The following is a 16085-nucleotide window of genomic DNA, read 5'->3' as shown; positions in this document are numbered from 1 at the left end:
CTGAGGGATTCAGTGGCAAAGGTACAATTCTGGCTCAGAAGGAACCCTGTACATGCCAGTAGTGTATCTATTTCAGAAGTAACCATTTCAGTAACAAGTTAATACTGCTAATCCAGTGAGTTAAGTGGTTCAACTTTTTTAACACTAACAGCAACAAGTTCATTTTCCAGTTCCTAACAGTTAACAACAAATTAATATTTAAACTTAGCATTCCACACTCTGCACACATTACCATGTACCATGTAGTTACACTTCCAGAACTTTCTATCTCAACCTGTGGTTTCTGCAGCCACTTCTATAAGAGTGAAGACAGATGTCACATTTATGAAGCAAATGGCTTGGAAGTGCCCTTACGACACCCAGTACAAACGGTGGTGCTTACCATTCTGTTTCAAGGTCTGACGAGAGGAGAAAGACGGTAGACTATGGCTACCAACTGTACCATCATGAAGATACCCCCCCCATCTCTATAGAAATTCTAAGCTTTTAAACATCTACCCCCCCAAAAAAAAACCAATCCCCTTTAAAATTTCTACCACCTTGAACCTGCTTTTGTCTCCACAAAACATGTAGTTTATTTATTTATTTATTTATTTATTTATTTATTTATTTATTTATTTATTTATTTATTTATTTATTTATTTATTTATTTATTTATTTATTTATTTATATGCCGCCCACACTACCCAAAGGTCTCTGAGCGGCTTATACAACTTCAAAGATACCCATATTGCACAACTGCAGTGTCAGGACCAACATCTTTACACAGTCATTCTTGGTTTTGGTTTATTTTTGCTTAATCAAGAAAAACTGCTGAGAAATCCCGGCTTTGCTGTAAGAGGAAACACTGATTTCTGAACACAACAACTCCAGGGAACAGCTGTACCGCAACCAGCGATAGCTTTAATTGTCAGGAGGAGGTCTTGCAAACACTGATGGGTTCTTCCTTCCATTCTAAGGTTACACATGCCCGGGAATTTCCCCTGCTTGTGGTATGGTGCTTTTAGAGCCAAATAGGAAGTGTCTGAATTTCACTTCAAAAAGGTGGAAGAGGAAAACCCAATCATGGTGTCATATACTGGGGTGATCGGTACAGGGAAGCCGATCCTAGCCCTAGCTTTGCCCCCATTATGCACACAGATTGTCACAGTTGAGCTGTAGGCACTTGTCAGAGAGAAATCAGGAGAAAAGAATGAACATCTCAAAGACAATGAAGATAACCATTGCCCAGCATGGAAGAGGAAACCATTCTAGCTCTTCCTGTGAAGGACAACCAATAACCAGCCTGGTTGACGAGAATTGTTTTAGTACCTCAGGTAGGAAGGAACTTTTGAATGCCCAGGGACACAGGTTTAAAGAAGCCAAGGCTTTAGATCAGGGGTTCTCAAACTTTTTAAACTGGGGCCCAGTTCATTGTCCCTCAGACTGTTGGGGGAGGGAGACTATAGTTTGAAACAAAATATGAACAGATGGATCAAGTTTTAAAAAGAGGACGCGGGTCCTTTTTTGTTATCTTTATAGGGGTGGGGGGAAATTCTTACATGGAAAGTTATTAATGATTATAATGTTAATAAGTGATTAAATGGAGGATGGAATTTTATTTTGATGGCAAAAGTGGGTTTAAAAAATAAGAATGTACTACCTTTTTTGCTGTCTAAAATTGCAATACATTAAATTTTTAAGAGGTATACAAAGGCTTGATTTTGGATGCGATAATAAAGTAGTAGATATTACATCACAAATTCAACACAAAGAAATTTGTTTCTACTAGTTTCCAAAATTGGCCTAACTTGAAATCCTGTTCTGGTAATTCAATGAAGAGAATATTAGTACAACTTTTGCTGATATATCTGTTTAACAGCCAACACTTAAAAGCATTCACCCAAGAATAAAGAAACACACAAATGGATATTGGCTAGAAAATCCTATTCAGCTGGGCGGTGATGGAATTGTGTGCGAAATAGAGGAAAGCCTATTTATACATAAACCAAAAACGAAAAATAGCAAAGTTTTTTTTGAGGAGTTTTGCAAATGCTGATGCAAGTTGTCCCCCATTTCTTCAATCCTTCATGCAATTATAGGTCCTGAAAGACTCACTGTACTAAATAAATCAGCCTTCTCTGAACACATATCTTTGGCAACAGAAAGAAGGCATTCAGCGGGGGGCAGAGGTCAATGAGGCAGTGGCGCAACAGTGGACATTCCCCCCCTTGCAGACTCTGCATTGCAGAGTCACACAGCTGCAGGAAGGTGAGGGCCCCCTCTTCTCCCCTAAACACACATACCTGCTGTTCTCCCTTCTCTTCTGTCTTCTTCTTTCCTTCTCCTCATGGGCAGCAGCAGGAGCGTGACCCTCCGCAGCCGTCAGAGGAGGACAGTGCATGGCATGGCGTCAGTGTTATAATCCTGAGAGCTTTCCTCCTCCGATGGCTGCGGGAGAGTCGCACCTCACTTTGCCTAATACTGTACTAGGATTCAATGACTAGATAACTTGGGGAGCAGGAGTGAGCCAAGTGACAAGCAGAGGGTTGTATGTCATCCACCATGTCTGGTCCCTTTATAATGCGTACACAAGAGCCAATGTAATAAATTATTATTATTATTATTATTATTATTATTATTATTATTATTATTATTATTATTATTATTATTATTATTATTATTATTATTATTATTATTATTACTACTACTACTACTACTACTACTACTACTGTTGTAATAATAATAATAATAATAATAATAATAATAATAATAATAATAATAATAATAATAATAATAATAATAATAATAATAATAATAATAATAATAATAATAATAATAATAATAATTTATTACATTGGCTCTTGTGTATGCATTATAAAGGGACCAGACATGGTGGATGATATACAACCCTCTGCTTGTCACTTGGCTCACTCCTGCTCCCCATTATAATAATAATGTGTCATCAAGTCAATTCCAATTTATGGCAATTTTTTCCCAAGTTTTCCAAGGTCCAGAGAACTCTGAAGTGGTCTACCGATCCCTTCTTCTAGGGGTAACGCTGGAACATAGCAACTTCACCCAAGGCCACATAGGCTGCTCTCCTTGCAGGAGGCAGAGTGGAGAATCGAACTCCTGACGTTACCTGCCTTAAATAAAAACTGACACTGGCTGCTACATGTGCTTTTATCAATAAAGTTTATCACGAATGAGGATTACTGGCTTTTGTGGATTCTCCTCATTCACAAGGATAATAGGGAGTGTTTATTATAGATTTACTAAAATATTTGTCTCACCTTTCCATTATAAAAATACCTGAAAATGCATGAGCATGACAGAGACACAGCAAGGAAACCTGAAGCCCTGGCAGAAGAACCTGATGCAGCAGAGCGTGAGACTGCCTGGGTGTGTAGCCACCCACCTACAGGAAACTGCCACAAGGGGAGAAGAATCGTCCCTCCGGCCTGTGATGCAAAGAAAAGAGGTTAAACCTTAAAAAAGAAAAAACTCCCCGGATGCTTGATCCATATCAAGCTCTTGACTGAAAACTATGGCTGCTGTTCTAAAATGTAAGCACACAACCAGGGGAAAAAATCAGCAAATTAGGAAGCCAAGCCATGTATTACTGTACATTAAATCTATAGTTGGGCCTTGTGGGAGTGTGTCTCTGTCTAACCACTTCAGTTGGGACATGCAACCACATTGGTAAAGTCGAGCCACCTCCCCAACCCATCAGCAGACAGCTGCCCCTCCTACTTGGGAGGTGAACTGGTACATATTTGGTGGGCAAATACGATTTTCTCTACACACTAGAAGACGGCTTTAAAATGTTTAATGAACAAGAACGTTTTCCTCTACTTCCCCCCCCCCGAGTGATATTATCTCATTGCAGCAATAATGAAATAATTTCCATGAAAAAATATTATAAATCAATAAAACTTTTTTTCTGTAGAAAATGTAGAATCATGTCTTACTTCCACAAGGTTTCACAAGCGATTATTTACCAGATCCGAACTAACTCTAGGCTCCATTTTCCCGCACCTCGTCACTGCTCCTAAAACACAGCTCAGCGAGAACATTCTGTAGCAATGTTACACAATGTGCTGAAATGGCAACTAAACGCAAATTCCTAAACCTATAATATGTGCCAAGCTGCAGTCTATTTTTTTTTAAGCCCAGCATTTCCATAGTATCTCCAAGCAACTGTTAACAGAGGTATGAAAACAGCCACAAGAGCTCTAGTGGGAACAAACAAAGCAATTGTCACACTTCTTTGCATCCACACAAAAAGTTTATAGCACTAGTCCTCTACCCACAAGCAGCTTAAACCAAAAGAAATATGTTGCAAATACAGGTCCAGAATTCTTTCTTTCCTTTTAGAAACAATTGTGCTAGTAAAATAGCTGTGTCTAACATATCTCTAGGCATGTTTGAACAATGCGTAGGTTTTATGCTATACACAATTATATTCATTTGACACCAAGGGAATAATTATCATTTATCCCAAAGCATTCTGAGAATTGTAATTTGTCAAGACCAGAACAACCCACAGGAACCAATTTTATCTTTTTCAAACCTTATAGAAGAATTGGACAAGGGCAGGTCAGAGTCCTGGAATGTTTATCTTCCACAGGGAACACTCTAGCAACCATGTTTGCGCACTAGCCCTTTTATGCACCATTAACAAAACACATTCACTCAGTGGTCACAAGGAAACCTTTGCAATTCGGTATTTTGCTGCCCCAGAATGTTTCTGCTCTGTAACACAAGCCTAATAACAAGTGGTAAACAAGTTTTGAGAACTTTTTACCCAGAAAACCCTGGAAAAGGTTACCCCAAGTCAGAATTGACTTGAAGACACATAATTATTATTTATTATTGTACCATAATAGTCCACATCTAACATAAAAGTTCTTCCTTGGCATTACTATGTTTTTCCATTGGTATACTGTGTATTCCTATGAACATGATTTTTATCAAAAGCAAAGGTAATTAGCACTGAATAGGGAAATATTTGCCTCAGTTCAAATCAGAGCTACAGTTCCTTCTATGACAAATCTCTCCCACCCACCCCCACACACTGTATATTATTTCTGCTATAAATTATCCCTCCCCTTCCATTTCTCTTATGTTTCTAAGTGCTAAGTGCTACCGAGGTGGAAGGAAATCATTTGGGATCTTGCTTTCAGATTGCGGCACTAGGTGAATCAGGTCCGCCCAGCCTTGCCTTTACTGTGGGGATGGAAAGTAAAAGATTGCAATGAAGGCAGTGAAGGTTAGAGCCTTCTATCAAGTGTGGTGCGGAATGATGAACCCACAGTTTAAATCCCACTTGCAGCTGCCTGCTACGTTGCTTCAGTGGCCCAAAAGGTCCCTAGTGTGAAAACATCTGGAGGCACCCATCTCTTTCATGTGAAAGCATGCTTGAATCCCATTGGAAGCTAATTAGTCTTTCAACCCTACTGTAATCTTAAAAAATAGAGTCCTTTTTTTCCCCTGGGAAAGCTTCCAGAATGAGTGAGTTGAGTATCTGGCTGCAGAGCCAGAGGTTGGGAGTTTGATTCTTCAGTGTACCTTGATTGCAATCTATACTTACTTGGGACTAGCAGGGCACACATCTGGAAACACCGTGTTTGACACTGCAGGTAGGTTTGTGTTTGCCAAGATCAGCCACACTCTTGGAAAGCAGAGCCATCTAAAATCTTTAGAAACACTCCTGAGTATATGCTTTTGAGTGGGAGGAGCCCCTAGTACCGATGGCATGCAGGCATGCATGGGCAAAAACAGTAATAACTAGAAGCCAACGCAGATTTGTCAAGAACAAATCCTGCCAGACTAATCTGATCTCTTTTTTTTTTTAATTGGGAAACCTCCCCGATAGACAGAGGAAATACTGTAGACATAGTATATCTTGACTTCAGCAAATCTTTTGACAAAATGCGTCATTATATTCTGATTGGCAAGTTAACTAGGTGCGAGCTGAATATAACTGTTGAGATTTAACCTCAAAATATATTAAATATAAATGTTGTACAGTGAAAGTCAAACAGCTGGTTTTACCTGATTCATATACTGTACTCAGTTCCAGGAAGCCAGATTTCAGCTGAATATCATGAAAAACGTCCTGACTGTTAGAGCAGTACAGCAACGGAACCAGTGACCTTGAGAGGTGGTGAGTGCTCCAACACTGGAGGCATTCAAGAAAAACTTAGACAACCACCAGGCGGATATCCTTTTGATTTGATTTCTTGCATCGAGCAGGGGGTTGGACTTGATGGCCTTACAGGCCCCTTCCAACTTCATGATTCTATGATTCTATTCTATGGTTCTGATGGAAAAGTATTTTTGAGTCATGTATAATCGAGGGGCAGGAACAAATGGAAACATAGGACATGACTGTGGGTGTGGCATGGCTGCCTGGTGCAGAATAGTGGGGAGTGCAAGAAAGGGGAACTGAAGCGAAGCAGAAGTGCAACCACAATTCAAGTTGTGAATACAGTAGGAACCCCTATCCATGGGATCAGTATCTGCTGATTCACTTATCCACTGCCTAAAAATATTAAATCCCCCCGAAACATGCATTTTTAAGAATTCCCAGGGCATTAATACCAGAACTGCCCACTAGAGGAAGCCACAGACCATGCAATGTATAGCGCTCAATACTTCTTCTTCTTCTTTTTTTTTTTAATCCATAGGAGGGGGCTTGGAACTGATCCCCAGAATACCACAGTCCTTCAGTACTGGCATCCAAAAATCCAAATAAAGTAACGTACCATCAAAAACAATTTTTGTGTCTGTGATGAATTGAGACGTGAACATTCTAACATTGTTCTTAAAAGACAGAGAAGTCACCTTTCCCTTCCCATTGTTTCACCAGTCTGGTTACATTCACTGTGTGTTAGATAATCTGCAGAGTAGCTGCAGAAGCATCGAGGGCAAAAGCCCTCTTCTCGAGGCAACCCTTCTGCCCTCCTTCTATTTCATCTCTTATGTTCTGAGATGTTTTCTTCCTTATCTAACTCCTCCAGCACAGCTTGCATATGGGATGGGGGCGTGCAGCACACGGATGCGGGAAATATCTACTCAGTCTGTACACGCTGTCCTAGTTCGTCTTCAGCGTCTGCTAGGGAAGGGGGAAGCTGAGGGAAAGGATTATTGGGGAGATAAAAGAAACTGTCATTATGTCAGTGTTGCGGGGGGGGACGACAAACTAGATGTCATGGCAATGAGACTCATGGATCTGAGCTGTTCATAGATAAAAGGGCAGGCAAGAACCTGACTTCAACAGACCAAAAAAAGCAAAACAGAGAGAGATGTTCAGTCTTCTCTCCCTCCTGTGCCAAAGGGCTACTAAGTTCAGGAAGTCCTGTAAGTCTTGTATTAGTATATCCTGTACAGTACTAGGTCCTGTTCCCTGAGATTTCAGAGCCAAAATCTGAGACTGGGGGGTGCACCCTTGTGATATCACAGATGCAGTGCAAGTAAGGGTTGAAAGGGGAGGGGAGAGGTTTGTTGTTGCTTTTTTTTTCTTTTTCTTTTTTGGCTTTGTTTGCTTTTTCCCTGCTGACTTGGCAGCACTTCTGCGATGCTTTGTGCCACCAGAATGCTACTGAGTCATGACACTGGTTTTCTACTTTCTGCTTTCAAACGGTAGGATGGATCCAGCAGCACTTGGGTCCATTGTGTCAGTTAGAGCAACACTCACACAAACACTTTTGCACTGGGTCGGTGAGCCCTAGCATTATCTGGGAATGGAGAGAGATGGTGCTCTGGCTTTTAACCAACCCGACACACACACACACACACACACACACACACACACAAACAAACACACACACACACACACACACACACACACACACACACACACACACACAAATCAAAATTCTCTTCCTCTGTTGCTGTTCCCCTTTGAGATGTGTCTTCTCAACTAGTCCTGCTAAACAGGAGAAGCGGTTTAGGCCAACAAATCTTCCTTGAGACTGGCAGACAAAGACCTCAGTGCTGACAGCTCTACCTGTGCTTGCTTGAGATATCTTTCTTCCCTCCCAGCTTCAATAGCAGGAGTGAGCCAGAACAACACGGAAAAATTGGTACAATGAACTGAAGGGAGATAAGAGGGTGTACCCTGTGTGTACTTTTACTGACAAAGTCTGACACGCAAGATAAAACTCTCCATTTCACTTGTGAAAATGAGTGACAGATGGATTACAGTCCTAACACATTTGGTTCAACCAAGATGCCATGTCAAATGATTTCCAGTCCCTGAGATTTCAGGACCAGAACCTTTAAAAAGGGGGAAACACCCTGGTGAGATAACAGAAACAGGCTGTTGTAAAAATGGCAAAATGTGTTCACATGAGACAATATTGTTTTTGTGGTAACTCGACTTACGAACATCCCAACATATGACCATTTCGAATTACGACCAGTTCCGGCTGCAAAATCTTGCTTCTACTTGCGACCGGAGCTTCCAGTGCACCTTACCAGGCAGTCCGAAGCCTCCTCCGATTGCACACTCTCTAGCTGCTGGGGCGAAAGAGCTACAAAGAAGCAGCCTCTGCCACCAACAGTTAGCAATTTGAATTCCCCGCCTTTTTTCCTTGCCTTTTTCTGTTAGTAAATGGAACATTTTAAAAACTGTTCTGTGTGGGGTTTGGAGTGTGATTTTAGGCTGGGGGTTATGTTTCTGTGCTGTGATGGGTCTTGCAGGGTTTGTTTGTGTTTTTTGGGGGGTTTCCCCCATTTCTGATGGGTCTTGTGGGGTTTGTTTGTTTGTGTGTTTTTTCCCATTTTTGATGGGTCTTGCACTCTCTGTTTGCTTTTTGGGTTTTTTTGTTTGCATTTCTGATGGGACTTGCAATGTTTGTTTGCTTTTCTGTTTTTTTCTTTCCTTCGGCCGGAACAGATTAATCGCGTTTCTGATGAGTCTTGCAGTGTTTTTTGTTTTTGATGAATTTTTCTTCGGCCGGAACAGATTAATTGCATTTCAGTGCATTCCTATGGGAAATGGTGCTTTGGCTTATGATCATTTTGAGTTACAACCAGCATTCCGGAACCAATTAAATTCGTAAGTCAAGGCACCACTGTACTACCTCCCAGACACACACAATGTGCACAGCACACTTATAACCCATTCAGGCTGAACCAGCAAACTCAGTACCATTTGGAAGAAGGGATTTGATAGGACCTTATTTATGAAAACCATCAGAGAAAACAAGATCTATTTTTTCTCCCATCCTCTTAAAAGAGCTTGCCCTGAGATTTCTCTCCCTGCCTGGGAGAAGCATAGTGATTCCCTGAGACTTCAGCCAGCATCCAGAGACCTAGCAACCCTTCAGAAAGTAGGAGTTAGAGAATAAGGTGAAGATTTGTTGGCCTAAAATTCTAAATTATCTAATCCAAGTCATTTCTTCCCATTCATATTAGGTCAGCTCTATGTAGCTAGAATTAAGCTTTTAGAGAGCTATCATGTTCAAAGGACCCTGAGAGGCAGGAATAGTGGGAATGGGGTGGACATTTGTAAACAGGTTTACTCCAAGGTCAGAAAATAACTCCCTATCCATATGTTTTCTAAGATAATACATGTTGAATGTGAGGAACTGCACTAGACACAGAAGACTCTGCCAAACAGTATTTATTAAAACTTAACTGAATGCAGAACAGCAGCTGATACGAAGTTCCTCAGTTGCTGGAACAGTCACAAATAGGTCCTAAATTGTCCAAGATTCTGGGGTGGTACAGGCCTCAACTGTTCTTCCATCTAGTTAAAAGCATTCCCTTCTTTTTGCCTCCAAAGCCTGCTAGTACTGAGGCCTTCTGGACTTGCCTCTTCAAGTGAGAGTGTTCTACCTCTGCCTTATGCTCTATATGAATTTGGGGCCAGCCTCCAATTCGTTTTCTATAAAACCTGTGTAAACAGTGCCTTTAGTGTACCTTTGGGTTTTTCACAATCTGAGCTGGTCTTCAGTCACATGCAACAGAAAAGGAGGTTACCTACCTATAACCATAGTTCTTCAAATGGTCCTCTTTGAATCCACACAAATGGGTTGTCCTGCGTCTGTGCTGAACATCTCAGAAGTTTCTAGAGGTTAAAGACACATGATTAGTGAGACATTCTCGTGTGAAGCGCATGCTCCGCCCATCCTAGATCCCCAGACGTATCTCAGTCGGGAGGGCATTCCATAGTCTGGGGACAGCTGCCGAAAAGGCCCTTTGTCTACAAGCCGTCCCTCTTACCTCCTTGAGGGATGGTTCTTTCAAAAGGCCCCGGTGGCTAGATCTTAACTGCCGGGTAGGTTCATATGGAAGGAGGCGGCCCTTCAGGTATCCAGGGCCCAAGCCGTTTAGTGGATGTTATTGCTACGAGAAAGGAGTTTTTCAGTTATAATAATTTGAGATTGGAAGAAATCATTGGTTCAACTGGTGGGCGCATAAGAGCATTGAGGACAAGTTGTAGGGACCATTGAGGGACGATATGTTAGTGTGGTGGATGAATATTATTGAGCCCCTTGAGAGACTTCTTTACAGTCAGGTGAGATAAAAGTTTAGCTGATTTAGAATTAGCAGGTTGATGAGCCATGATGGCTGAAATATAGACCTTTAACGTGGAGTAGGATAGTCCAAAATTAAACAGATGGAGCAGAAAGGTAAGTAAAGTTTTCAAGGAAACTGGTGTTGTAGGTAAGTTGTTTGAATCAGCAAAGGAGAGGAATGCCTTCCACTTATTTTTGATATAGGAACTGGGTCAAGGGCTTCCGGGCTCAATCAAGGACATCTTTTAGGGTGGGAGTATCCTCCAGGCTGTCAGATTCAGAGATGGTATGTCTGGATAGTAGATCATCCCATTGTCCTCTGTGAGAAGGTTGGGAATCAGCAGGAGCCGGAATGAGTCCATCGACATCAACCTGAGGTGAGTTAACCACAGTTGCCTCGGCCACCAAGGAACTAGGAGGATCGCGTTGGACTGAAAGTATCGAAGTCGAATGATCATTCTTTGTATGAGTGGTATTGGTGGGAAGAGGTATAGTAGACCTTTGTCCCATTCTATCATGAACACGTCTCCGATGCAATTCTTGTCGACTCTGGATCAAGAGCAATAAATGTGGCACTTGGCATTTGCTCTGGAGGCAAAGACGTCAATGATCGGAGTGCCCTACCTGTGGCAGAGAGAATTGAAGATGGTATCGTCCAGAGACTAGCCATGTGTTCTCGATGTCAGACAGCTGAGGTAGTCTTCAATGTAGTTTTCTTTCGTGGTGATATGTACTGCTATCGGGAAGATGTGATGCAGGTAACACCATTCCCATAGCTCGAGGGTGAGGTACAGGAGGGATAAAGGGTGAGTACCTCCTTGCTTGTTCACGTAATAAAGGGCAGTAGTATTGTCCATTGCGAGTTGAACCACACGCCCTGCGATGAGTGGCAGGAAAGCGTGAAAAGCTCTGATAATTGCTAGAAGCTTGAGATGATTGATATGTAACAATTTTTCTTGATTCGTCCATAGGCCGTGAATCTTGTGATGGAGGCACTGTGCTCCCCAGCCCAACAGGCTGGCATCGGTGGTAACTTATACCATTGGTTGGAGGGGCACAAAAGGTCATCTGATGAGCAGTTTCGGGAGAAATGTCTACCAGGTAAGTTGACAGGCTAATTCAGGTGCTACCCTTAGCCGCAAAGATGGGTAGTCTGTCATAGGATTGAGTAAAGCCACATACCACGACTGGAGCAATCTCATTTTGAGTTGGGCATGTTGTATGACCGAGGTTGTCGATGCCATGAGTCTGAGAAGATGTTGGATGTGATGGGCTGATACCGAGGCTAGTGGTCGAAAAGGCTGAACAGCATTTTTTTGAGGATTCTCTCTTGGAAGAAAGGCTCTGGCCTGTAAAAAATTGAAAAGGGCTCCAATGTAAGTGACCCTTTGGGAAGGTTCGAGGTGGGATTTTGCAAAATTCACCTTGAGTCCGACATCCCGAAGAGTGTCAAGCATAAGATTGGTGGCTCTGATGGCATCGTGACAGGACATCGTGACTATTAGCCAGTCGTCTATATAAGGAATGTTGATACCTTGAAGCCGAAGATGTGCAGCAACTGGTGCCATACCTTTCGTGAAGGTCCTTGGTGCTGTGGAGAGATCGAAAGGGAGGGTGCAGAATTGGTATGTAGTGTTGTCGAACCGAAGAAATTTGTGATTATATGGATGTGATTATATGGATGTGATTATATGTGGAAGTAGGCATCTTGGAGATTGATCGTGACAAACCAGTCTCCCTGTGAAAGTAGAGGGACGATAGTGTCTAACGTCAGCGTTCTGAAATGTCGGGGTTGAATAAATTTGTTGAGCTGTCTGAGATCGAGAATGGGACAGAGTTCTCCATCTTTTTGGGGAACTGTAAAGTATCTTGAGTAAAAACCATCATGCAGGTCAGATGAAGGAACTACGGTTATAGCTTCTTTGTGGAGAAGAAGAGAGACTTCTTCTTGAAGAACTGTAGAGTTTGGGGTGTTTTTGACTCTTCCAATTCGTGGAGGAGATTTAAACTCCATAAAATAACCATACTTGATTATAGAAAGGACCCAGTGATCATTAGTTATAGCTCGCCATGTGTTAAGCTCAAGAATGGTAGAGTGGTAATTGGAGCTTTTGGGTATTGCTTACCCTTTTTCTGAGGCTGACGAAAGGGTTGGTGGTGCTGTTGTTGTTGTTGATTCCGAAAAGAAGACGATACCGGAAGTGAAGGACCTTGAAATGTTTTGTCTGATGATTGTGGTCTGCATTGACAGCATGGCTTATTTTTAGAAGAGTCCGGGGCTTGGGTCGAAGTCTTCGACATCGACATTGACCTTGATGCTGCTTTCGGCTTATCAGATTTCTCCTTGGGGTGCAGAGAAGGAGTCACTGAACCGGAAGCCGGCTGTGATGGAATTTGCCACTCTATTTGAGGTTCTGGGAACTGTGTGGTCTCCATAGAAGCTGCGGGAGGGTTGAGAGACTTCTCCCAAAGGAAGGACCTCAATCTCTGGAGTCGACGTTTGAGGGCCGGCTTTGTTAATCTTTTCACCCCGCACAAGAGTGGGTGGGGTGTTGTTCACCCAGGCAAAACAAACAGTGGTCCTGCCCGTCGGTTAAAGGTATTTTGTTGGTACAAACAATGCATCCCTTAAGAGGGCAAGGCAAGGCCATAAAGAGCGGGGGGAAAGGAAGGAAAAATGACTTGAGAAGGGGGGGAGCAAAAACGTGGGTAGATTAAAATATAACGAACTTACAGGGAACGTCAATTGTATGATTGGAAGTAAGGAAGTTAAATTTGAAATACGATATATCTGGATGATCAAACTGACAAATTGCTCTATTCTTCCGAAACAGGTCTAAACAACACGGCGGGGAAAAGGAACTAAGGGGATCAAGGATGGGCAGAGCATGCACTCCACGGGGGAACATCCCACTAATTATGTGTCTTTAAGCTCTAGAACCATCCGAGACGTTCAGCGCAGGCACAGAACAACTCATTTGTGTGCATTCACAGAGGCCACGAAGAAGAATTAGATGGAAAGGACATGGAGGACTCCGAAGTGGCAGAACAGATGTTTCTAGTTCAGGGGTGGAAGACCAGAATAAGTTTCCATACAATAAACATCTCTTGGCAGATAGCAAACTAAAGCATGACAGAACTAAGACATATCTCGTACTATTTGCAGGGAGCTTTTAAATGTAGAGGACATTAAAAATATGGCTGTCAAGTGGTGCCACCCTGTCTACCACTTCCACATTCCACAACATCATTCTATGACAAGCGTATGGTCGACCCATCAGAGCCTCTTATAGGAGACTGTCTTCTTCCTTGGCAACCAGCGTTACTACCCTTTGCAAGTCACCATCTGTGGGGCTATGTTTTGCCTCCTTCTATTGAAACATATCATGTTCTTGCTCTCTTCCTCTTCATCCTCTATCCCAGAGTCAACAACAAGATGTGTCTTTGTTTTAGTTAAAAGGCTGAAGCTGTCTGTTTCTCACTGTTGGTGGGTTTGCTGTGCCAGAATTTCACAATCCCACCCCAAACAACATAAGGGGGGGGGGTAGTCTTTGATGGTGGCAGGCGACAAATTGAACACTTGGAGAAAACATCTTTTTGGAAATTAAATATTATTCTTCTGGAAAATGTGAGATAATCCTCCATTCCTCATCCCAAATCCTTCTTCCTTTCAATCCTTTCGTAATGTCTGAGTGACATGATGTTTCTCCTCAAGAGCTTGTGTGTAGGAGTTGGTTCGGCTGCAACATTTTGGCTGCTGAATGGGAAAAAAAATTTTGACTGGTTGTAACAACCCACAGACAGTTTTCTCACTGAATACTCAAGGGCATATGTTCTTTCAAGTGTTACACAGAAGAGAGAAATTCATTAGCTATAGCTTGCCTCATCACTGGACCCCTGTGAAAAGGAAAAGCTACCCTTGAGTTGCTTTCCTATTAGGGAGCTTCAGTACTGCTCTTAGGTATTGCTTTTCCATAATTAGTGAGAAGTAGAATTAAACACAGAATATTCTGTGATCACACAGGATATTAAATATAGCGAAGTATTATCCATCAGTGGCTACCGCCTTGGCCAAAATTACTTTGTGGTAATTCTACCTTGTGGTCTTGGCCTTCGTGGGCCCAATTAAGTGGTATGCTTAGAACATATTTCAAAACAGGGCTCACTCAAGAACTGAAAGAAGTCTAATTATCATAACACATGGCACACTTCCATATCTTGCATTTAGTCTTGCTTCATCTTCTAACTGGTTATTTGTCTTGTAATTGGTCACTGCAAGATAAACATGAACTTGCTTTGCAAGTCTGATTGCTAAGGCACACATCTATGAAGAAATCATATGAGAATATGCAAGAATACACAGAGAATTTTCCTTTTAATATCTACTTTGACCCTGTGTTTTTTCAACATGAGCTCAGTCCACGACTGAGACCACTCACAAACATCTTAAGTGATCTCAAGCCCATCCTTGACAAGAACACTCTTTGCCAATAATGTCACTCCACACACTACATACGACAAAAAGGATAATCTCTACGGAAACAGATCAGTGAACACAAATCGGACATCAAAAACCCCAGTACATAGAAACCTATCTCTAACCATTTCAGTATAATGGACACTCTGTAGAAGATCAGAGTTGCTGTTTTAGAACAGAAGAATTACAAATCAAGAATACAGAGGGAAACAGCTGAGATAAAATTCGTATACATAATGGACACCCACACAAATGGATCATATATAAGCCTAGGTTTCTTAAGTCATTACCAAATGTAATACTTATGCTGTTGTCTACTGTTACTTTCTTCACAATTACCAGGCCCATCTTTCATCACAAGGCTCAAAAGTAAAAACTGTTTATATTCCCTATATTAATACCTGTGGTTCTTCTGCTATCTTCTTTTACACTTATATATGCCTCTTTTTCCCCCTTTGCCCCTCTTGAATTTTTAACTGATATCCTTATCCTTTTCAGTCTTCACCAACCTCCACCAACCCCAGGGGTTTGAATCCATGTCTCCCAAGTCCTAGTTCAGCCCTCTGTCCACTATGCCACACGATAACAGCACTGGGATGTGAGCTAACCATCCACACAGGCTATACAATGAGCTAATTAGGGCAGTGGCAAACCTACATTTTTGGGGCCCTGAAGCTTAAACTTGTTGCATCCAGCAACAAGGTCTGAGTAACTATTATTATATTCTTCAATGGGGTTGCTCTGTGACAGATCACCACAATTTATTTTTAAATGTGGACTCAAGTCACTTCTGAGGGCCCTCTGGGATTAGGGGCCCTGAAGCTTAGTTGTCATTAGTTCCATAGTAGATCCGCCCCTGAATTGTCACAGCTGAACTGTGACAAAAAAGAATACATGCCCTAGCCCTCTGCCAGAAAGGTGTGTGACAGCTCTTAAAAGGACAAGGATGGGTCAATGTAAGTAGAAACACCATCTACTTAGGATGCCATCATTTGGTTAGAACCGAACCATACCAACAACAATCCAAATACATACAGCATCCATCTGGACAATGTTAGAGGTTTCTATGTTTTTACTGGGCCAAGTTGCCACAC

Source organism: Pogona vitticeps, chromosome 2 (genome assembly GCF_051106095.1).
Source record: "Pogona vitticeps strain Pit_001003342236 chromosome 2, PviZW2.1, whole genome shotgun sequence".
NCBI lineage: Eukaryota > Metazoa > Chordata > Lepidosauria > Squamata > Agamidae > Pogona > Pogona vitticeps.
The sequence above is the reverse complement of the archived record's forward strand: the minus strand, read 5'-3'. Positions refer to the sequence as shown.